At 43.7% G+C, this 25,506-nt stretch overlaps 1 long non-coding RNA gene across 1 annotated transcript in view; it reads left to right on the top strand.

Annotated features, from left to right (window-relative positions):
* The first annotated feature begins 22,371 nt into the window (after nucleotides 1-22,371).
* LOC141099818 (uncharacterized) overlaps nucleotides 22,372-25,506 on the top strand; it is a 94,057-nt gene continuing 90,922 nt past the window's right edge. The window contains exon 1 of the long non-coding RNA XR_012234534.1: nucleotides 22,372-22,446. This is a non-coding gene — a long non-coding RNA (uncharacterized lncRNA). The remainder of the gene's footprint in view (nucleotides 22,447-25,506) is intronic.

Here is a 25,506-nt window from a genome sequence, read left to right as displayed (position 1 = left end):
ATCTTGGCAGAAGCGGGGACTACCACCTTTCCTAGGATCTTCCCATCGCATGACGTCTCCTGTGCCTGGGCGACTCAAATCAATTGCTGGAACACCTTCCTTTGGGGGGTTCGGGGGCTCCACCGTCCAGAAAGGCGTCTGGTAGCTCAATAATCAGCAGGGTTCTGAGTTCTTTCAACACATTCATCCCCATGGTCACCTTGGGGCAATCATCAAAGTCACTGGCAAGCAGCACTACCCCTTTTCGGCCTACATCTTTGCCGCATACTGTCACTTGCATCCAAACCAAACCTGCAACTGGGATGGGCAGTTAGTTAGCTGCCTTTAGCTTAATCAAGGGGCCCCAATCGGGCCGTGTGGCCCATGAAAAATAACTATGAAGTATGCTTCAGGCATGGTCATGACCTGGGAACCGGTGTCAACTGAGCAGCGAACGGCCTGGCCATCCATTTTGGCCCAGATGAAAGGGCTCAGGGAAACTAAACTTTTGGGACTACCTTCTCTCCTTGGCTGTTCAGGCTCCGGGCGTCGCCCTCCAGCTACACTGCCCACTAGTTTAATGGCTGCCAGGTGAGCGTCATTCCACACTTTGCACACCCTCAGGCATAATGTCCAATGTCTCGACATCTAAAACAGATCGCCTATCTTTCTGTCTTAGGCTGTCTCATGTCCTGACAAGGTGCAGCAGGCAAAAGGCACTTGGGGTTGATTATGTCTCTGGATGGGTCTGGAGCCACAGGAGGGTTTTTTCTGAAGTCAGACCACTCTTCCAGCATTTTTTGTATCTCCTTCCGGATTTCTCTGACCCAGCCTGGCTCAGCTTCAGTTGAAACGAGCACTGCCCACTCTGGACCTTCCCCCCGATGTTGCCGTCCCCTGTGCTTGCTCACGCGCACGCCTCTGCCCCAACTTCTAGGAAAGACATGCAGGGATTAAAGCGCAAGCACTCTCACAGGGCCTGCTTAAGTAATGGGCTTCTAAGACTGGCTATCAGTTGGTCTCTCAAGATCACATCAGGGGGCCCCAAACCCACATCACTCCACTTAGTAATTGCTATAAATAGTAAATTAAACCCCCCTTTATCACCCCCTTAGTTAGGTAAAAATAATAAAATAAAAAAATGTATTTATTTCCATTTTCCCATTAGGGTTAGGGTTGGGGCTAAAGTTAGAGTTAGAATTGGGGCTAAACTTAGGGTTAGGGTTGGGGCTAAAGTTGGGGTTAGTGTTAGGATTAGCGTTACGGGTGTGTTATTGTTAGGTTTGTGATTAGGGTTATGGTTAGGGCTGGGATTAGGGTTAGGGGTGTGTTGCGGTTAGGGTTGGAGTTAGAATTGGGGGGGTTTCCACTGTTTAAGCACATCATGGGCTCTCCAAATGCGACATGGCATCTGATCTCAATTCCAGCCAATTCTATGTTGAAAAAGTCAAACAGTGCTTCTTCCCTTCCGAGCTCTGTCATGCACCCAAACAGTGGTTTACCCCATGTATGGCGTATCAGTATACTCGGGACAAATGGCACAACAACTTTTGGGGTCCAATTTCTCCTGTTACCCTTGGGAAAATAAAAAATTGGGGCGAAAATATCATTTTTGTGAAAAAAATGATTTTTTATTTTTATAGCTCACATTATAAACTTCTGTGAAGCACTTTGGGGTTCAAAGTGCTCACCACACATCTAGATAACTTCCTTAGGGGGTTTACTTTCCAAAATAGTGTCACTTGTGGGGGTTTCCACTGTTTAGTCACATCAGGGGCTCTCCAAACGCGACATGGCGTCCGACATCAATTCCAGCCAATTTTGCATTGAAAAGTCAAACGGCGCTCCTTCCCTTCTGAGCTCTGCCATGCGCCGAAACAGTGGTTTACCTGCATATATGAGGTATCAGCGTACTCAGGACAAATAGTACAATATCTTTTGTGGTCCAATTTCTCCTGTTACTCTTGGTAAAATAAAGCAAATTGAATCTGAAGTAAATTTTTTGTGAAAAAAAGTTAAATGTTAATTTTTTTTTTTACATTCCAAAAATTCCTGTGAAGCATCTGAAAGGTTAATAAACTTCTTGAATGTGATTTTGAGCACATTGAGGGGTGCAGTTTTTAGAATGGTGTCACTTTTGGGTATTTTCTATCATATAAACCCCTCAAAGTGACTTCAAATGTGATGTGGTCCTTAAGAAAATGGTGTTGTAAAAATGAGAAATCGCTGTTTAACTTTTAACCCTTATAACTTCCTAACAAAAAAAAAAATGTTGGTTCCAAAATTGTGCTGATCTAAAGTAGACATGTGGGAAATGCTATTTATTAACTACTTTGTGTGACGCATTTGGGTATGTGCACATGTTACGGATTCTACTGCGGATCCACTGCGGATCCGCAGCAGATTCTGCTGCGTTGTCCAGTACCATTATATTCAGTGTAAAATAAAAAACGCTGCGCACATGCTGTGGAAAAATCCGCGCTGAAACAAATTCTTTGTGCGGATCTGCAGCGTTTCTGCGCCCATTGACTTGCATTGAGTCGGGCACATCCGCAGCAAAACCACAGGTCTAAAAAAGATCTGCGGTTTTGCTGTGGATCAAACATTGTAGATCAGGAGGAGGGAAGAGTGTGGGTGGAGTGTGGGCGGTGACTGTGTGTGTGTATAGTGTGTGGGCGGTGACTGTGTGCGTGTATGATGTGTGGGCCTATGTGTGTGTGGGTGGGTCTGCGTGGCCGTGTGGGGGTTGCCGGGGGGTCTGTATGCAGGGGCTGTATAGCCAGTAAAGACTATGCAGACAGCTGCGGGCTGATATTCATAGCCTAGGAAAGGGCCATGGGTATTACCCCCTTCCCACGCTACAAATATTGGCCCCCGGCCGTCGGCTTTCCCCCTTTGGCACATAGAATCATAGAATCATAGAATCGTAGAGTTGGAAGGGACCTCCTGGGCCATCTGGTCCAACCCCCTGCTCAAAGCAGGATTCGCTAAATCATCCCAGTTAGATGTCTGTCCAGCCTCTGTTTGAAGACTTCCATTGAAGGAGAACTCACCACTTCTCGTGGCAGCCTGTTCCACTCATTGATCACTCTAACTGTCAAAAAGTTTTTTCTAATATCTAATCTGTGTCTCCTCCCATTCAGCTTCATCCCATTGCTTCTAGTCTTTCCTTGTGCAAATGAGAATAAAGTTGATCCTTCTACAATGTGACAGCCCTTTAGATATTTGTAGACAGCTATTAAGTCTCCTCTCAGTCTTCTCTTTTGCAAACTAAACATTCCCAAATCCTGCAACCTTTCCTCATAAGACAGGGTTTGCAGACCGGTCACCATTCTGGTCGCTCTTTTCTGAACTTGCTCCAGTTTGTTGATGTCTTTTTTAAAATGTGGTGCCCAAAATTGGACACAATATTCCAGATGAGGTCTGACCAAAGAGGAGTAGAGGGAAATAATTACTTCACGTGATCTAGACTGTATGCTTCTGTTAATACATCCTAGAATTGCATTTGCCTTTTTTGCTGCTGCATCACACTGTTGACTCATATTCAGTCTGTGATCTATTAGTATACCCAAGTCTTTTTCACATGTGCTGTCACTTAGCCCTATTCCTCCCATTCTATATATGCTTTTTTCATTTTTATTGCCCAGATGTAGTACTTTGCATTTCTCCCTGTTAAAAACCATTCTGTTAGTTGCTGCCCACTGCTCCAGTTTATTTAAATCTTTTTGAATCCTCTCTCTCTCTTCTCTAGTATTAGCTATCCCTCCTAGCTTTGTGTCATCAGCAAATTTAATCAGTTTACCCTCAATTCCTTCATCTAAATCGTTGATAAAGATGTTGAACAATACAGGGCCCAGGACAGAGCCCTGTGGTACCCCACTTGAGACATTCTTCCAACTGGATGTGCAGCCATTTACGACCACTCTTTGGGTCCGATCACTAAGCCAGTTATGAATCCACCTAACAGTTGCCTTGTCCATTCCATACTTAGTCATTTTTTCAATAAGGATTGTATGAGAGACTTTGTCAAATGCTTTGCTGAAGTCAAGATATACTATATCTACAGCATTTCCTTGATCCACCCAATCAGTAATACCATCATAGAAGGAAATTAAATTAGTCTGACATGACTTATTAGTTACAAACCCATGCTGACTCTGTTTAATCACTTCATTCTTATCCAGGTATTGACATACATGTTGTTTAATAATTTGTTCAAAGATCTTTCCTGGTATAGAAGTCAGACTCACCGGCCTATAGTTGCCTGGGTCCACCTTCTTCCCCTTTTTGAAGATAGGAACAACATTTGCTCTTCTCCAGTCTTCTGGCACTTCTCCTGTTCTCCAAGAATTTTCAAAGATTATGGAGAGGGGTTCAAAAATTTCTTCTGCTATCTCCTTCAGTACTCTGGGGTGTAATTCATCTGGACCTGGAGACTTGAATACATTTAGGTTAGCTAAGTGTTTCCTCACTATCTTTCTGTTTATAGATATCCTGGATTCTTCTATTCCCTTAATAGGACAGTGAATAACAGTTGATGTTACATTTCCTTTCTGAGAGAAAACAGATGCAAAATAGGAATTTAAAAGTTCAGCCTTCTCAACATCCTGTCTTACCATTTCATCATTTTCATCCTGTAAAAATCCTATAGCATCTTTGACTTTTCTTTTACTTTTGACATATCCCCAAAATCCTTTATTATTGCTTTTGACATCTCTTGCAAGCCTCAATTCATTTTCAGCTTTAGATAATCTGATTTGTGCCTTGCAGGTTCTGCAGACAGCATTATATTCTTCTTTAGATATGCCTCCTTCTTTCCATTTTATAAACATTTTTTGCTTCCTTTTTAGCATGTGCTTAAGTTCTGTGTTCATCCATCCTGGTTTCCTTAAATGCTTCCTATTCTTCCCTCTTTTCGGAATTGTTAACAACTGTGCTTTGAGAATTTCATTTTTCAAGATTTCCCATCCTTCCTGGACATTTTTGTCTTTAAGGATATCCAGCCATTGGATCCCTCCAATTCTCTTTCTGAATCCCTTAAAATCTGCCTTTCTGAAATCTAACCTTGACGTCTGAGTCTTCACAGGTCTTCCGCCTCTAGCTATCCAAAATTCTAAAATAGCATGGTCGCTACCTCCTAGGGTCCCAGCCACTTTTACCTCCTCAACCATTTCCTCCCTGTTTATAAGGATTAGATCCAAGGTAGCAGTTCCCCTTGTTTTCTCCTTTACCTTTTGGAAGATAAGGTTGTCAGCAAGAGAGGATAAGAATTTCCTTGACCTGTTAGTTTTGCCTGAGAGAGATTCCCAACAAATGTCTGGATAGTTGAAATCTCCCATGACAACTATGTCATATTTTTTGGAGAACTTGGCCATTTGATGCATAAAGAGTTCATCCATATCTTCAGCTTGCACAGGCGGCCTGTAGTAAATGCCTACAATGGTGTCCTTTCCATTGTTCTGTCCTTGTATTCTTACCCAAACAGTTTCCACAGAACTCCCAGTCTCTGAAGCTTCAATCTCTGTGCAGATATACGCGTTTCTAACATACAATGCAACACCCCCTCCTCGTTTATCAAGTCTGTTTCTTGCAAATAAGTTGTATCCTTCTAGTCTTGTATTCCAATCATGTGTATTGTCCCACCAAGTTTCAGTGATTCCAATGACATCATATTTCTTTTCCTGTGTTAGTAGTTCCAATTCTCCTTGTTTGTTGCCCATGCTTTGTGCATTAGTATAGAAACATTTTAGTTTGTGATTGGTTTCTCTTTCGCCAATATTTTTTTTAATTAGATTCTTTCGTCTTTGTTCTTCCTTTCCACTTCTAATAGCAGAGTTCTCAGTAGCATTTGTCAGGTGTATGGCTTTTTCTGGTCTTTTGCTTCCCTTCCCATGTTGTTCTAGTTTAAAGCTCTCCTTACAAGTTTAGCAAGGCGACTTCCAAATACATGCTTTCCAGTCTTCGTAAGGTGCACCCCATCTCTAGCAAGTAGTCCATCGTATAAGTAGTTCACTCCGTGATCCAGAAATCCAAATCGTTGCTGACGGCACCATCGACGTAGCCAGTTGTTCACCTGCAGAATCTTATTCCACCTCCTTGTTCCATGGCCATCCACTGGGAGGATGGAAGAGAAGACCACCTGCGCTCCCAGTTCTTTCACTTTCTTGCCTAAGTCTTCAAAGTCTCTGCAGATGGTTTCCAGGTCGTTTCTTGCGGTGTCATTTGTCCCCACATGTAGTAGCAGGAATGGGTAGTCATCTGTAGGTCTGAAGAGTCCTGATATCCTGTCAGACACATCTTTAATTTTTTGCACCTGGAAGACAGCACATTTCTCTTGAAGTTATATCCGGTCTGCAGATAGCGGCCTCTGTTCCTCTCAACAGGGAATCCCCCATGACCACCACTCTCCGTTTCTTCTTCACAACATTTTTCTTTCTCCATCCAGGAGGACTCTGAAGGCGTACAAGGTTGCTGTTAGTTGGCAAAGTCTTATCCTGATGTATTTCTTCATCATTTTCCTGCGTGAGAGCCTGGTACTGGTTTCTGAGCAGTATGGGTGCTGACTGCCTCCTGATCCTCCTGCTTCTCTGGGTCACATGTCTCCATTCCTGTGTTTCTTCAGGTGCACTTCGAATTTCTTCTCTTTCTGTAACATGAAGAGATAATTCTGCTCTGTCCAAGAACTCTTCACCTTCCTTAATGATCTTCAACGTAGCTAACCTCTCTTCGAGATTTTGCAACTTTTCCTCCAACAGGGTCACAAGCTTGCATTTGTGGCATGTGAAGTTTGGCTTTTCCACTGGTAAATCTGTGAACATGTAGCAAGAAATGCAGCTCACCAAATGGCTCCTGGCCTCTTCCATCTTGAGATTTCTTAAAAAGATGAAAGATGAGCCAAAATTCGGCGCGCGGTTTCTCCGATTTCCTCTTTTCAGCTGCAACGGCCAAAACCCAGTGATCGTTGAGCTCGCGGAGACTCTTCACTTATCCCAGAAGGCACTGGGAATATGCAAATGATCTCCTCAAGACTCTTCCCCTGGTTTCTCCGATTTCCTCTTTTCAGCTGCAACGGCCAAAACCCAGTGATCGTTGAGCTCGCGGAGACTCTTCACTTATCCCAGAAGGCACTGGGAATATGCAAATGATCTCCTCAAGACTCTTCCCCTGGTTTCTCCGATTTCCTCTTTTCAGCTGCAACGGCCAAAACCCAGTGATCGTTGAGCTCGCGGAGACTCTTCACTTATCCCAGAAGGCACTGGGAATATGCAAATGATCTCCTCAAGACTCTTCCCCTGGTTTCTCCGATTTCCTCTTTTCAGCTGCAACGGCCAAAACCCAGTGATCGTTGAGCTCGCGGAGACTCTTCACTTATCCCAGAAGGCACTGGGAATATGCAAATGATCTCCTCAAGACTCTTCCCCTGGTTTCTCCGATTTCCTCTTTTCAGCTGCAACGGCCAAAACCCAGTGATCGTTGAGCTCGCGGAGACTCTTCACTTATCCCAGAAGGCACTGGGAATATGCAAATGATCTCCTCAAGACTCTTCCCCTGGTTTCTCCGATTTCCTCTTTTCAGCTGCAACGGCCAAAACCCAGTGATCGTTGAGCTCGCGGAGACTCTTCACTTATCCCAGAAGGCACTGGGAATATGCAAATGATCTCCTCAAGACTCTTCCCCTGGTTTCTCCGATTTCCTCTTTTCAGCTGCAACGGCCAAAACCCAGTGATCGTTGAGCTCGCGGAGACTCTTCACTTATCCCAGAAGGCACTGGGAATATGCAAATGATCTCCTCAAGACTCTTCCCCTGGTTTCTCCGATTTCCTCTTTTCAGCTGCAACGGCCAAAACCCAGTGATCGTTGAGCTCGCGGAGACTCTTCACTTATCCCAGAAGGCACTGGGAATATGCAAATGATCTCCTCAAGACTCTTCCCCTGGTTTCTCCGATTTCCTCTTTTCAGCTGCAACGGCCAAAACCCAGTGATCGTTGAGCTCGCGGAGACTCTTCACTTATCCCAGAAGGCACTGGGAATATGCAAATGATCTCCTCAAGACTCTTCCCCTGGTTTCTCCGATTTCCTCTTTTCAGCTGCAACGGCCAAAACCCAGTGATCGTTGAGCTCGCGGAGACTCTTCACTTATCCCAGAAGGCACTGGGAATATGCAAATGATCTCCTCAAGACTCTTCCCCTGGTTTCTCCGATTTCCTCTTTTCAGCTGCAACGGCCAAAACCCAGTGATCGTTGAGCTCGCGGAGACTCTTCACTTATCCCAGAAGGCACTGGGAATATGCAAATGATCTCCTCAAGACTCTTCCCCTGGTTTCTCCGATTTCCTCTTTTCAGCTGCAACGGCCAAAACCCAGTGATCGTTGAGCTCGCGGAGACTCTTCACTTATCCCAGAAGGCACTGGGAATATGCAAATGATCTCCTCAAGACTCTTCCCCTGGTTTCTCCGATTTCCTCTTTTCAGCTGCAACGGCCAAAACCCAGTGATCGTTGAGCTCGCGGAGACTCTTCACTTATCCCAGAAGGCACTGGGAATATGCAAATGATCTCCTCAAGACTCTTCCCCTGGTTTCTCCGATTTCCTCTTTTCAGCTGCAACGGCCAAAACCCAGTGATCGTTGAGCTCGCGGAGACTCTTCACTTATCCCAGAAGGCACTGGGAATATGCAAATGATCTCCTCAAGACTCTTCCCCTGGTTTCTCCGATAAAATTGTGCGGGAGCCCACACCATTTTTTTTCATTATTTTTTTTTAAATGAAACATATTATTTATTAATAAACATGGATATGGATATATCTATGGATATATAGTGCCTTGCGAAAGTATTCGGCCCCCTGGAACTTTTCAACCTTTTCCCACATATCATGCTTCAAACATAAAGATACCAAATGTAAATTTTTGGTGAAGAATCAACAACAAGTGGGACACAATTGTGAAGTTGATCAAAATTTATTGGCTATTTTAAGTTTTTTTGGAAATTCAAAACTAAAAAGTGGGGCGTGCAATATTATTCGATATTACCCTTTACTTTCAGTGCAGCAAACGCACTCCAGAAGTTCATTGTGGATCTCTGAATGATCCAATGTTGTCCTAAATGACTAATGATGATAAATATAATCCACCTGTGTGTAATCAAGTCTCCGTATAAATGCGCCTGCTCTGTGATAGTCTCAGGGTTCTGTTTGAAGCACAGAGAGCATCATGAAGACCAAGGAACACAACAGGCAAGTCCATGATACTGTTGTGGAGAAGTTTAAAGCTGGATTTGGATACAAAATGATTTTCAAAACTTTAAACATCCCAAGGAGCAATGTGCAAGCGATCATATTGAAATGGAAGGAGTATCATACCACTGCAAATCTACCAAGACCCGGCCGTCCCTCTAAACTTTCATCTCAAACAAGGAGAAGACTGATCAGAGATGCAGCCAAGAGGTCCATGATCACTCTGGATGAACTGCAGAGATCTACAGCTGAGATGGGACAGTCTGTCCATAGGGCAACAACCAGTCATACACTGCACAAATCTGGCCTTTACGGAAGAGTGGCAAGAAGAAAGCCATTTCTCAAAGATATCCATAAAAAGTGTAGTTTAAAGTTTGCAACAAGCCACCTGGGAGACACACCAAACATGTGGAAGAAGGTACTCTGGTCAGATGAAACCAAAATTGAACTTTTTGGCAACAATGCCAAACGATATGTTTGGCATAAAGGCAACACAGCTCATCACCCTGAACACACCATCCCCGCTGTCAAACATGGTGGTGGCAGCATCATGGTTTGGGCCTGCTTTTGTTCAGCAGGGACAGGGAAGATGGTTAAAATTGATGGGAAGATGGATGGAGCCAAATACAGGACCATTCTTGAAGAAAACCTGTTGGAGTCTGCAAAAGACCTGAGACTGGGACGGAGATTTTTCTTCCAACAAGACAATGATCCTGTCACGATCCAGGTTGGATCTGACAGATTAAATGCACAAAGAAACCGTTTTTTTCCCTTGGCTGTGTGCCAAATGTGGTTTTGCCCTGGTGGCCATTAAGGTCATTGCACTGTGGTGATTTCAGTTGTAGTTTTCCCCCGGTGGCCATTAGGGTCATTGCACTTTGGTTACCTTAGTTTGTGCATGTATTTATGTAACAGGTGTGATTGCTCTATAAGAGAGTATTAGGTGTGTTAATCACTGTTGGTGATAAGTTCCTCATTTGCAAGCAAGCCTGGGTAAAGAATGGAGCTGAAGGAGAGTCACGGGCAGCCCAGTCAGAGTGCTGGAGTAGCAGCTGGTGTCTGCAAGGAGGGCTGGCATGGATTGGTGTCGTGTCAGCTATGGTGTCTGCAAGGAGGGCTGGCATTGCTTGGTGGAGTGGCAGCTATGGTGTAGAGCTGCACTCAGGATGCTAGACTCGGTTGCTGAAAGCTGGACTCAAAATGTTGGACTCTTTGGCAGAAAAGCTGGACTCATTTGCTGGACTCTGTTTCAGGACAGCTGCACGCAGGTGTGGACTCTGTTTGCTCCAAGGCTGCACTATGGTGCTGAGAAGATCCGTTTCTGGACAGTGCACCCAGATGTTGGACACGGTGGAGGAAAAGATGCACGGAGGTGGTGGGCTCTGTTGCTGGGAGCTTTAGCAACAGAGCAAAGCTAAGTGGTGTTCCCCTGTTTTGTCACTTTTCCTTATGTGTGTTTAGTGCAGTGGTGTGATTAGTTTCCGCACCGACCAATTCCCTAGTGAGGGTTTAGGTGCAGGCCGAGCTAGGGATATTAGGTATCCTGATCGGCGCCCGGTACGGAACCGGCCTAGGGAACATCAGGAGTGTAGAGACACTGACTCAGGGGAGTGCAGGAGGTCTCCACTTCCCCGTTCCCTATCGCAGGGCCACCATTGTTATTGTTACCCAGGTTTTCCCTTTTCCCTTGTCTTATTGTATTAGTTACCGGCCTACGGGCCGTGTCACATAGGACAATTACACATGCCGCGTCCTCTTGTATCAGTTACCGGCCTGCGGGTCGCGTCACTCAGGACGGGGCACGTGACAGATCCCAAACATAAAGCAAAATCTACAATGGAATGGTTCACAAATAAACGTATCCAGGTGTTAGAATCATCTGCTGTAGAACCAAAGATCCCTACTCCTGATGTGTTTCGGGGGATCGGTCAAAATTTTTGAATTTTAAGAAAAACTGTAAACTATTTCTTACTTTGAAACCTAATTCTTCGGGGAGCTCGGTGCAGCAGGTTAAAATTGTCATCTCCCTGCTGCGCGGCGATCCCCAGGATTGGGCTTTTTCTCTGACACCTGGAGATCCTATTCTGGCTAATGTAGATGCGTTTTTTTCAGGCCCTGGCGTTGTTGTATGAAGAACCTAATGCTATTGATCAAGCTGAGAAAACCTTATTGGCATTGAACCTGGATCAGGATGCTGCGGAGTTATATTGCCAGAAGTTCCGAAAGTGGACGGTCCTTACTAAATGGAATGATGATGCCCTAGCAGCTCTCTTTCGGAAAGGTCTGGCAGACACCATAAAAGATGTTATGGTGGGATTTCCTGTCCCCTCTGGTCTTAACAACTCCATGTCATTAGCCATTCCAATTGATCGACGTCTACGTGAACGTAAAAGTACGCGAGAGGCGGTGCTGCCTTTTGAACAAACTTCTGAACCCATGCAATGTGATAGGGTTTTGTCTAGGGCGCAACGTCAAGAGTTTAGAAGGCGTAATAAGTTATGCTTCTTTTGTGGGGACGCCTCTCATGTTATTTCTGTCTGCCCTAAACGAGAAAAACGTTTTGCTCACTCATTTGCCATGGGCAGTGTACAGCCTAAGTTCCTGTTGGTGGTTACCTTGATCTGCTCCTTGTCTACATTTTCTGCTAAGGCCTTTGTTGATTCAGGAGCAGCTTTGAATCTGATGGATCTTGCCTTTGCCAAACGTTGTGGTTTCCCCATGGTGCCCTTGCGGACCCCTATTCCCTTGAGGGGGATTAATGCTACCCCTTTGGCGGAGAATAAACCCCAGTTTTGGACACAGGTGATAATGCGGGTCGCCCCGGACCATCAAGAGAATTGTAAATTTTTGGTGTTGCACAATTTACATGATATTATTGTACTGGGTTTTCCTTGGTTGAAAACCCATAATCCTGTTTTGGATTGGAAATCTGTGTCTGTGGTGAGTTGGGGTTGTCAATGTGTTCTTAGTGACACTCCTGATTTCTCTACCTCTCCCCAGTCTCAAGATGTTCCTGACTATTTGGCTGATCTTTCTGATGTATTTAGTGAGAGTAAGTCTGCATCTTTGCCTCCTCATAGGAGTTATGACTGCACAATTGAGTTAATGCCCGGTTGTAAATTTCCCAAGGGTTGGCTTTTCAACTTATCGGTACCTGCAGCGTCGGACTGGCCCACCGGAGAACCGGAGGATTCTCCGGTGGGCCCTGGCACCTGCTGGCATACAGGGCCAGCAGTTGCCTAGGGCCCCCGCTGCTCCAGGGGCCCCCAGCCAGTGGTGTGTCGCACACCATGCAGCTGCTATGGGGGCCCCTGCCAGCGGAGCAGCAGCGGGTGTCAGGAGGCAGGAGCCCCTGTCCCCGCTGCTAAAGAGAAATGAATATTCACTGCGAAGCAGTGAATATCATTTCAGGTCTCCACACCCCCAGAGGCCCCGCCCCCAGCCCAGTAAGCTGCTCTGCAGACTACAGCTGTAAATCAGGGCCGGCGCCGCCCTCAGTCCTCTCTGCTCCTGGCTCACAGCCAGTGCGCGATGACGTCACTACATCGCGCACCCGCTGTGTGTCTGGCAGAGGGGGCAGCTCCTGACACTGAAGCCGGGATCAGCGTGGGAGCGAGGAGGAGAGGTGAGTATTGTGTTTTGGTTTTTTTTTTATATCTCTCTCGCTCTCTCTGTCTCTCTCTATCTATCTATCTATCTATCTCTATATCTCTATATATCTCTCTCTCTATCTCTCTTATATCTATCTTTCTATCTCTATCTATTATCTATATCTATCTATCTCTATATCTATCTCTATCTATTATCTATATCTATCTATTTCTATATCTATCTCTATCTTTATATCTATCTTTCTATCTCTACATCTATCTCTATATCTATCTATCTCTATATCTTTCTATATATATCTCTATATCTATCTATTATGTCTATCTATCTTACTCTATCTATCTCTATATCTATTATTTCTATATTTATTATCTATCTAGCTACCATCTATATCTATCTATCTTTATCTATATATATCTCTATCTAATATCTATATCTATCTATCTCTATACCTATCTATCTATTTATCTATCCGTTAGCTATCTCTATATCTTTTCTCTGTATCTATCTATATCTATATCTCTCGCTATCTATCACTCTATCTCTATCTCTATATCTATCTCTATATCTATCTCTATATCTATTTCTCTCTATATCTATCTCTATAGCTATCTATCTATATATCTCTATCTATCTCTATATCTATCTCTCTGTATATCTATCTTTCTATATCTATATATCTATCTATCTTTCTCTATCTATTTATCTCTATATCTTTTCTCTGTATCTATCTCTCTCTATATCTATCTTTCTCTATCTATTTATCTCTATATCTTTTCTCTGTATCTATCTCTCTCTATATCTATATCTATTATCTCTATATCTATATCTATTTCTCTCTATATCTCTCTCTATATCTATCTATTTATCTCTATCTCTATATCTATCTCTCTGTATATCTATCTTTCTATCTCTATATCTATCTCTATATCTATCTATCTTTATCTATTTATCTCTATCTATTATATATATCTATCTCTATCTATCTATCTATCTATCGCTCTATCTCTATATCTATCTTTCTATCTCTACATCTATCTCTATATCTATCTTTCTATCTATCTCTATATCTATCTATATCTATCTATTATGTCTATCTATCTCTATTATCTATATCTACCTATCTCTATATCTTTCTATCTTACTCTATCTCTATATCTATCTGTTATCTCTATATTTATTATCTATCTTTATCTATCTCTATCTATTATCTATATCTATCTCTCTATCTATTTATCGATCTCTGTATCTATCTCTCTCTATATCTATCTCTCTCTCTATCTACCGCTCTCTCTGTCTCTATCTATCTTTATATCTATATCTATCTATCTCTATATCTATCTATTATCTCTCTATCTATCTCTATATCTATATCTGTTTCTCTCTATATCTATCTCGATATCTCTCTCTCTATAGCTATCTATATATTATCTCTATATCTATCTATCTATATATTATTATCTCTATATCTGTTATCTCTATATCCATATCTATCTCTATATCTATCTATCTCTATATCTATCTTTCTATCTAACACTATATCTCTATATCTATCTCTATATCTCATTATCTATCTCTATCTCCATCTCTATCTATCTATTGATCTATCCATCTATCTCTATATCTATCTCTATATCTATCTATTATATCTATCTATTATCTATATCTATCTATCTAGCTATCTCTATCTATCTTTCTAACTCTATATCTATCTATCTCTATACATATCTCTATATCTAGCTATTATCTCTATATCTATCTTTCTATATCTATCTGTCTCTATATCTATCTCTATATCTATCTATCTCTATATCTATCTATCTATCTCTAAATATATCTCTATCTATTTTTATTTATAGCCATCTATCTATATATATTTATCTCTATATCTATCTATATATGTCTATATTATTATTATTATTATTATTATTATTATTATTATATCTGTATATCTCTATCTATTATCTATCTCTATCTATATATCTATCTCTATATCTTTCTATCTATAGCTATCTATCTCTATATCTATCTATCTATCTATCCATTATCTATTTTCTATCTATCTCTATATCTATCTACCTATCGATCTATCTATCTATATTTCTTTCTATATCTATCTTTATATCTATCTCTTTCTATCTCTATGAATCTTTCTATCTATATCTATCCATTATCTACTTTCTATCCATTATCTACTATCTATCTCTATATCTATCTATTTCTACATCTATCTTTCTATCTATATCTATCTAACTCTATATCTATATAGCATTATACCCTATGATGGGGCAGCGTTATACCCTATGAGGGGGGCAGTATTATACCCTATGAGGGGGCAGCATTATACCCTATGAGGGGGCAGCATTATACCCTATGAGGAGGGCAGCATTATACCCTATGAGGAGGGCAGCATTATACCCTATGAGGGGGCAGCATTATACCCTATGAGGGGGCAGCATTATACCCTATGAGGGGGCAGCATTATACCCTATGAGGGGGCAGCATTATACCCTATGAGGAGGGCAGCATTATTCCCTATGAGGGGGGCAGTATTATACCCTATGAGGGGGGCAGTATTATACCCTATGAGGGGGGCAGTATTATACCCTATGAGGGGGTGCATTATTCCCTATGAGGGGGTGCATTATACCCTATGATCTATGAGGGGGGCAGTATTATACCCTATGAGGGGGGCAGTATTATACCCTATGAGGGGGTGCATTATACCCTATGAGGGGGTGCATTATTCCCTATGAGGGGGGCAGTATTATATTCTATGAGATGGCTGCATTATATTCTATGAGATGGCTGCATTATACTATGTGAGGGGGCTGCTTTATATTCTATGAGGGGGCTACCCCAACTCCTGCTACATAATTAAGACATGTACAACCTTATATTATACCCGGATATTAGCGTGTTTTACCGCATAATTGGTTGTCTGGTATTTAACTCTATGCAGCTACATAGTGGGCCCCAAGAATGATTTTCTCTGGTGGGCCCAAGGTGTTCCAGTCCGACGCTGGGTACCTGAACATGATGCTATGTGATCTTATATCAAGGAATCATTGGAGAAGGGTCATATCAGACCATCCTCTTCACCTTTGGGTGCTGTTTTTTTTGTGGCCAAACAAGATGGCTCATTAAGGCCATGTATTGACTATTGTTCCCTTAACAAAATCACTGTTAAATATTAGTACCCTTTACCCCGATTTCTGATTTATTTTCCAGAGTTAAAAGTGCTTGTTGGTTTACCAAACTTGACCTCAGGGGGGCGTATAACCTTATTCGCATCAAGTACGGGGATGAATGGAAGACGGCGTTTAATACTCTGGAGGGACATTTTGAGTACCTGGTGATGCCTTTTGGGCTCACTAATGCCCCTTCCGTCTTCCAATCTTTTATGAACGATATTTTCCAGGACCTTGTGGATACGTTTTTGATCATTTATCTGGATGATATTTTGATTTTTTCCAGTGATTGGGATTCTTATGTGGAACATGTCCGGACTGTGTTCCGGATTTTGAGGGAAAATACTCTGTATGTTAAGGGATTGAAATGTCTTTTTGGTGTACAGAGGATTTCGTTTTTGGGATTCATTTTGTCCCCATCTGCTATTGAAATGGACCCAGCCAAGGTATAGGCCATTTATGATTGGGTTCAGCCCACTTCTCTGAAGGCTCTACAGAAGTTTTTGGGTTTGCTAATTTCTACCGTAAATTTATAAGTAATTTTTCTGGTATTGTTAAACCTCTGACGGATTTTACCTAAAAGGGTGCTGATGATGAATGGTGAATTGGTCTCCAGAGGCAGTCTCAACATTTCAGGAGGTTAAGCAGAGATTCACTTCTGCTCCGGTTCTATGGCAACTTGATGTTTCACTCCCATTTCAGGTGGAGATAGATGCTTTTGAGATTGGTGCAGAAGCCGTTTTGTCCCAAAGAGATCCGGTAACCTCTAAGATGAATCCCTGCGCCTTCTTTTCTCGAAAATTGTCTCCATCTGAACATAACTATGACGTGGGGAATCGGGAATTGTTGGCCATGAAGTGGGCATTTGAGGAGTGGAGACATTGGTTGGAGGGAGCTAGACATCAAGTTGTGGTCCTCATCGATCACAAGAATTTGATTTATCTTGAATCAGCCAAGCGCTTGAATCCTAGACAGGCTAGGTGGGCCTTGTTTTTCACGCATTTTAATTTTGTGGTCTCCTTTCTTCTGGGCACTAAGAATGTTAAGGCGGACGCCCTTTCTAGGAGTTTCTTTGCGGATTCTCTTGATGTGACTGTGCCTACTACCATTCTAAATGAGGGTGTAGTTCTTTCTGCCATCTCTCCCGATTTGAGACGGGCCCTGGAGGAATTTCAGGAGGATAAACCTGAACGATGCCCTATGGGGAAATTGTATTTCCCTGACCAGTGGAGGAGAAGAGTAATGTCTGAAATGTATTGCTCCGCGTTGGCTGTTCATCCAGGTATCTTTGGTACCAGAGATTTGGTGAGTCAGTCATTTTGGTGGTCTGCCTTATCTCGTGATGTCAGGAATTTTGTGCAGTCCTGTGGGACTTGTTCTTGGTCCAAGCCCTGTTCTCGTGCTAGTGGTTTGTTGATGCCCCTGCCTGTGCCGAGGAGGCCATGGACCCATATCTCAATGGATTTTATTTCTGATTTCCCTGTCTCTTAGAGAATGACTGTTATTTGGGTGATCTGTGATAGATTTTCTAAGATGATCCATCTTGTACCACTTCCAAAGTTGCCATCTTCTTCTGAGTTGGTACTCTTGTTTTCACAACAAGTGGTTCTTTGCACAGGATTCCTGAGAACATTGTGTCGGACAGAGGAGTCCAGTTTGTTTCCAGATTTTGGAGAGCTTTCTGTTCCAAACTGGGAATTCAGTTGTCTTTTTCCTCTGCATTTCATCCTCAGACCAATGGGCAGACTGAGAGAACAAACCAGACTTTGGAATCCTATTTGAGATGTTTCATATCTGCTGATCAAGATGACTGGGTCTCATTTTTGCCCTTGGCCGAATTCGCGCTAAACAATAGGGCTAGTTCTGCCACTTTGATGTCTCCTTTCTTCTGTAACTTTGGATTTCATCCTCGATTTTCTTTGGGGCAGGTGGAAGCTTCTGCCTGCCCAAGTGTGGATTCTGTGGTTGAGAGAATGCAGCAGATTTGGGACCAAGTAGTGGATAAGTTGTCCCACTCTCAGGAAAAGGCCTAACGGTTTTCCAACCGGCATAGGACTATTGGTCCCCGGTTTAAAGTGGGTGATATTGTTTGGCTGTCCTCAAAAAATATTCCCATGAAGGTTGCATCTCCAAAATTCAAGCCAAGGTTTATTGGACCTTATAAGATTGTGGAAATCCTTAACCCTGTTTCTTTCCATTTGGCTCTTCCAGTTACGTTTAAGATTCATAACGTTTTTCATAAATCTTTGTTGAAAAGGTTTGTGGAGCCAGTAGTTCCCATGGCGGTGCCCCCTGACCCTGTACTGGTTAAGGGTAACTTGGAGTATGAGGTAGAGAAGATATTGGATTCTCGTCTGGCTAGACGGAGACTTCAGTACTTGGTCAAGTGGAAAGGTTATGGCCAGGAGGATAATTCTTGGGTCTCTGCTTCTGACATTCATGCCAAGAGATTGATTCGTGCTTTTCACCGAGCCCATCCTTATCAGCCTGGTGGCATGGATGAGGGTTCGGTGACCCCTCCTGAAGGGGGCTACTGTTGTGAATTCCCTTGCTCGGACTTCTGAGCTGGAGCTCCCTCTGTTGGTTACTGGGAGTAGTGGAGCTGGCCAGTCTGATGGAAGTTTGCCACCTGACGAAGATGATTGGGAATCTGGGATTACTGGCTGGGAGCATTTAAGTGAGCAGGCTTCCCTTAGTGGTTGCTGGTGATTTCCTGTGCATTTTGAGCTCTTCTGTCTCCTGCTTGATCTGCATGGTTCAGTTAAGTGATTCTTTTGCTAATCCTTTGCTTCTAATCTGGTTGTGCCTTTTTTTGCTTTCTGCTTTGTTGAGAGGGTTCAGCGTACTCCCTGCTGGGGGCAGCCCTGGGCCTCACTCCATATGCTACAGCTTGTGCCAGTTTGTTCAGTCCCCTGTTACATTAGTATCTTTTGCTTTGCTTCCAGTTCACACCAGAGTGCTGATCTAGCGGGGTTGAGGTTGTGTGGCCTCAGGTTTTTTGTATGTCAGATGTGTTGGATTTTTTAGGGTTTTTGCGTGATTGCAGACAGTATATTTTCTGTCCTGTCCTATCTAGACAGTTTGGGCCCATCATTTGCTCAGTCTATTTTCTGCCTATGTTTGTGTCTCATCTTGTCTCACCGACAATATATGTTTGGGGGCTGTCTGTTCCTTTGGGGATCTGCTCTGGGGCAGTTTAGAGTTCATCTTTCTGGCTTTAGGCTTAGTTAGTTCTCCGGCTGTGCCGAGGTGTCTAGGGCATCGTATGAACGCTCCACGGCTACTGCTAGTTGTGTTAAGATCAGGGGTCTGCAATCCGCTGAGTTACCAACCTCTCTAGCTTCCTGGTGGCTTAGCCTGTTCCTGCCATCCTCCTCGGTGACCCATTCATAACACCTCTCCCTTCAACAGACTGCCCTCTAACTTTCAGACCACAGCTTACCAAACTTTGACCCCTCCCCTTCTAACTTTCTCCACCCATACCCTCTACACAGCTCTCCCTCTCGACTGAGAGATCTGATGTTGGATGCAAGTGTGTGGGTTCTGCGTGATGTCCCCTGCTTTGGGGCGCCACATACCCCAACCGTTAAACACAGCACATCCTCGGGCTGGAACAAAGCAAAACAGATGTTACAGACATGCAAATTTTTCTGCAATGTATTGCAAAAGAATAACCATTAAACAAGAACTCTTCTTCCCTTTATGGGAGTCACTTATGCTTGAACGTTACATATTGCTACTATATAAATGTAGAAATATAACTTTAATAACATTATTAGCTATTTAGGACTATGAAAATAGGGAACTATCTCGCATATACAACTATCAGATTCATTATAAGTAAAACTCTCAAGTGCTTTTGACTATCTAAGCAGTCTTACATTTAGTGCCATCAAATTCTCAAGTATAGTTCACTACTATTGAATCAAACTTTAAAGGCAATAAAATTCTAGTGAAAACAAAACCAAGTTCCAGTGCAATCAAGATTCAGTAAGACCAAGGTGCGGTAACACCCCTTGCCGGGATTAGCTTCTCACTGTCCTGGTGTAATATGGAGGAACCTGTCTCAAACCCCCAATGTAGGCCTTGGACATGGCTACAAGGCATGGCTGGTCACCTCGTTGGACCTTTTCGGCCACGCCAGACAGTTTTTCTTCTTTGGTCATTAAGGCAAGTAAACTTTAATGCAGTTAACAAACAGCATTTTCCACATGGTTTTATGTAAAACCAAAAAAGAACACCGTAAGAAGTGTTAACTATGTACAGGGGAAGTTCTGATCACACATAGTTCTGTGACCCACTTATCCTTTTTAACTTCAGTGAAGAGCAAACACCTAACCAGGTAAATTAACTACCGTATTTACAGTTGCATATGGATTTCTTCCTTACAGATTTTGCTGTTTCCAGGGCAATACCTGGATGTTGCAATCTCCTGGCCAGGAGTCCAATCTTATTCCAGGTAGGACAAATAGGTGATCAGTGCGTGGGGATACTCGGTACCGTGCTGGTTCTTATGGGGATGTGCCACGGCAGCAGTGACCCGGTCCGTTGCTCTGGGCATCCAATGAAAATTATATGATAAAAGGGGAGTAAAATTTATATGATATAATTTGTGACGCCAATTGTGGTACTTAGCGAGTAAAATGATAGCCGACGCTGCAGATTCAGTCCACTGGGGTAGTTGTTGATGCAGCAGAGTTGGTACAGCTCTCCACAGGCAGAGCTATTTCCCAGGGCAGTTATGGTGTTGGAAATTTTGGTGGATGTAGTGCAGGGCAAGTGACGCATTAATAAATTGGACGACACAGCAATGCACAGTCTTCACAGGTTTTACTCACAGTTCTGATGTTACAATCCCCAGCCGGGGTGCTGTGTCCTTAGGGTCCGTGGTCCAGTCAGCTCCCAGTTAAATTGGGGTACACCATATCAGAAACCCCTTTCAGATGTTCCTTTCCTGGCCGTCTCACTGTGCTAGCTACCACCTCTCCTGCCCTGCGTCTTCACGCACAGTGTCTCAATACAGCAGACTCAGATCTTGTCAGACGATGTTGGTCAGACCCCTGGATCCTATATGTCTGCCTTTTCAGCGAATGTATGTGGATGTGGCTGTAGCACTTGCAATGCCTACCGCCTCCGGATTGCTATCTGAGTCCTTAGTTTCTCCACTAGCTGGGGCTGGTACCCTGACAGTGACCTGGTCCCTCCACCTGACTACTTTCAGCGTGGATATGGGCCCCACGGATGGACTGCTCACTATCCGTGCCCCTAGGACCTCTTCTTCCTTTAGTTCTGGAGTTTCTCTCTCTTCAGTCTGGAGACAAGCAGCACTCCGCTTCAATCTCCTCATGCGACTCCTTCTTCACCGACTGTCTGTCTCCTACCTCTCCCTCCAACAGACTGCCCTCTAACTCTCAGACCACAGCTTACCAAACTCTGACCCCTCTCCTTCTAACTTTTTCCACCTACACAGCTCTCTCCGTCGACTGAGAGATCTGATGTTGGATGCAAGTCTGTGGGTTCTGGGTGATGCTTACCTGAAAGCGGAGGTGAGGTGCAGTACCTCTGTTGCGACTGAACCCCCTATGAACACCAACTCGTCAGTCAACAACAGAATTTGAGGCAACAGGAGACAAATAAGCTGTTAGCACAGCAGCTTCAACAATAGCAGCATCGACAGAAGCAGGGCGCGCTAACACAGCAAATGGAGCTCCTCACAGAGGTAGTTCGTGTAAGGCCGGAGGTCTCATCCACATCCCCATCTCCAGGTGATGATGCATATGCCCGGAAAACAGTAAGACGAGCCATACAGAAAGTGACTCGGGGGGATGATGTTGAAGCCTTTTTGACTGTGTTCGAGAGGATAGCAACAAATTAATTTAAAGACACTACTATTTCTGAACTCAAAAACAAAACACAAAACAATTTTGATCAAAATTATGTTAACTAAATACCCTTACTATTACTATTATTACTTCCTTCATGCAATTTTTGCAATATATTTTTTACTTTTTTATTCCAGGATATTTGTTTTGTGTTTTGTTTTTGGTTTTCTCTGTAAAGGTCATGTGTTCATATGCAATTACATTTTGCATGCACATTAATTTACTTTTTCTGCTCTGACCCAGTTTCTCATTTATTTCTGAACTCGGCAAATAGAGTTTGGTCAACACTTCTAACCAGTCTCATACAATGGTTCGTGACCTTCTCAGAAAATACTGGTTTATCTTGAAGGGAGATTCTATCCTGTCAAGACACCTCCCCGTTCAGCCGAGAACAATCTTCAGAAAAAAAAAGACGCTCCGTAATTTGGTTGCTCCTAGTAACATCACTTCTAATTTATCATTCTCCATTACTCATGCAGATCCCAATCCAGGCTGCTTTGCCTGCAGAACCCCTAAATGCCTCTGCTGTACGTCCATTAAACAAGGAACAAAGGTATTTATATCTAACACCAATGGTAATAGCTATAGAATTAATTGTCATGTTAACTGCCAATCCATTTATGTTATTTATTTAATAGAATGTAACTGTGGGCTAGAATATGTGGGTCGTACTATACAAGCCATGTATGTATGGCTCAACAAACACCGTCAGTACATTAGGAATGGTTTTTCACTACATAGTCTATGCAAACACTTCTCTACAACTCATCAGAAAGACCCAAAACTATTAACGCTCACCATTATTAACCAAATACTGGATAATGCTCCGGATCGGTTTAGGAGCTTAATAAATAGGGAGAGCTATTGGATATTCAAATTAGGCACATAAGCTCCTGAAGGCCTGAATCTTACTATTGAAAATGTGGTGAAATTACATTGTCTTTTCCACACATTTAATTCTTATCCTTTATATCTTAATTGTTTTTAAGTATTATATGTTAGGCGTCAGGTTCCTGCCTCTGCACAGGAGGAATCACGAGCCTTGCCCTCTGCAGTCTCCCATTCCTCTCCGGCCGCACAGGAGCCTGCTCAGCAAAGACGTTGATCCCGGTATCTTGCTCAGTCTACTGCTGTCGGCTTAGTTACTGCTGCCAATCGTGGTTCAGCTTTAGTCACCTGCAATTGCCAGCAGTGAGCAGCTCTTGGGACTAAGTCCTTCTTTTTGCCCACTGAGCATGCCCGTGGGAAGTCCTATCATTGGAGGTCTGAGGTCACATGTTCAGGTCCTATTGCTGCTCCCATGCCATGCGCTAGTATAGACAGTAATTGGTAGTGATGTGTGTAATTATGGATGCTTGTGAACCACTGAATGACTCCTTATGAAACCCCTTCCCTTTGCTACGCATGTTGGTAGGGTTTACACTTCCGAGTCAGGGCCGAGTTGTGGCACTGCCTAGCGCCGCAGTGCTCCCAGCTCCTCACACAAGCTAGTGCCAGAGTGCGCCACTCTACCTAAGGCACTACGCTACTGCAGGTACTGCAGCATCTGTTAGAGTGGCGCCATGCGCATCCTATTCACTTTCCAGTCCTGAGCTGGCTAGTGGCATCCGCCAGAGCTGCGCTGTACACACATAGTGCGGTAAGCAACGTTCAGCTGCACCCTGTGACTGCTAACAGGGCACAGCATTCTATAAGTGTCTATCCACGCATCACTGTTGCGGTGCTGAGCGTTTGTGGGACTAGAGGGACTCTAACCCTGTGTCCTTGGGGCAGAGTCCTGTGTCTTAATTCTAGCGCTCTCCAGCCGAGTCCTGTGAGGATAAACAGACTCTCGAACTTGTTCCAGCGACTCAGTGAGGTAACTGAGTTCGCTCCTGTACACACCAGGTCAGCGGTTTACCCGCCGGTGTCTCGTTAGTGCTCCGCCATTACCAAGCAGCAGTTTACATCTCTGCACGGTGGACTCTGGGCTGCGAATGCGCCTCTATACCACTTATATTATTTGGTATGTTCCGCAAGCCCGTAACATTATATTTATTATTACTTGTACATTTTTTCCTTCTGACTTTGCATATTCATGTTGTTATATGGATTGTCATTGGTTGATTGTTTGTGGTACCCCATTGGTTGTTTGTGTTTTAAATACCCCTTCCTGTTGTAATCAAATTGCCACCTGATGAAGACGGCGTTGTCCGTTGAAACGCGTAGTGGAATAAAGTCTATTTAATCTACCCTTGGATCTCCAGCGCTCCTTTGTCCATGTAAATTTTGCTTCTCATACTATTTATATCTGAGGGCACACGGCTGGAGCTCCAGCGGATCCATCTGTTCAGTTGCCTTACCTGTGTTTTTGGCCAGTCCTCAGGGCTCATTGGAGACCACTACCTTGCTTTCTCTCAGAGTGTACAGAGTGTCCCGGTCAAAAGCCAGGCCCCTCTGAAGGCTACTCCATCAAAATTTAAGATGGAGGAGTTCCCCCTATGTGTCCTCGCTAGAGAGGAGGATGAGATGGCAACAGGGGAGCTTAGCTTCCCTGGTTTAGAGGTGCCTGAAGAGAACTTTGGGACTGCTCAACTTCAAGACCTTACATTAAAGGGGTATTTGAGAATGTGACTCTATGTAATGGGGTTGCTCAAGAGCCGGGGGATGACACCAGGTTCTCTCATTTCGCAGTCAATGATGAGTTGTTGTATTGGGTGATCAAACTGAGGTTTCGAGAGTTAGTAGATCAGCTGTTAGTTCCAGGACCCTACCGGAGGAGGGTTTTAGACATAGTCCATTCGCTTATTTTGGGGGGACATCTAGGGGTAGAGAAAACTCAGGAGAGAGTGCTACAAAGGTTCTATTGGCCAGGGTGTTACCGAGAGATCCTAAATTATTGTAGATCCTGCCCCACCTGTCAGATAACTGCTCCTACTTCTCACTTTTGAAACTCCTTAGTCCCGTTGCCTGTGATCCCCATTGGATTGCTATGGACCTGGTAGGTCCTCTTGTAAAATCTGTACGAGGCCATCAGTACATCTTAGTGGTCATGGACTATATGACCTAATACCTAGAAGCGGTGCCACTGAGGAACTCTTCGGCTACGAGTATCGCCTGGGAGCTTGTCCACATCTTTGGCAGGACCAGTTTTCCCAAGGAGATCTTGACAGACCTGGGTACCCCATTTATGATCAAAGTGATGCGGGAGCTGTGTAGAATCCTCCAGATCGCCCAGCTGCGAACCTCCATTTACCATCCGCAGACCGATGGCCTGTTGGAACGCTTCAACAAGACCTTGAAGGTCAAGCTCAAGAGGGTCATGGAAAAGGATGGTCGAGACTAGGACTATCTGCTTCTGTTCCTGCTCTTTTCTAGAAGAAGAAGTTTCCAAGCTCCTCGCTTCTGCTCGGCCTACAACCTGCAACAGTGACCCTATTCCTTCACAGCTCCTGCAGTCTCTCTCACCAGTGGTCACCACTCACCTGACTAAAATATTTAACCTCTCTCTTTCTTCAGGTATATTTCCCTCCTCATTTAAACATGCCATCATAACCCCTTTACTTAAAAAGCCATCCCTGGACCAGAACTGCACTGCTAACTACAGACCTGTCTCTAACCTTCCCTTCATCTC

The sequence above is a fragment of the Dendrobates tinctorius genome, unplaced genomic scaffold, assembly GCF_039654945.1.
Source record: "Dendrobates tinctorius isolate UK_male_01 unplaced genomic scaffold, ASM3965494v1 ptg000102l, whole genome shotgun sequence".
In the NCBI taxonomy this organism is placed as follows: Eukaryota; Metazoa; Chordata; class Amphibia; order Anura; family Dendrobatidae; genus Dendrobates; species Dendrobates tinctorius.
Note: the sequence above shows the minus strand (reverse complement) of the source record. Positions and strands in the feature narration are given on the sequence as shown.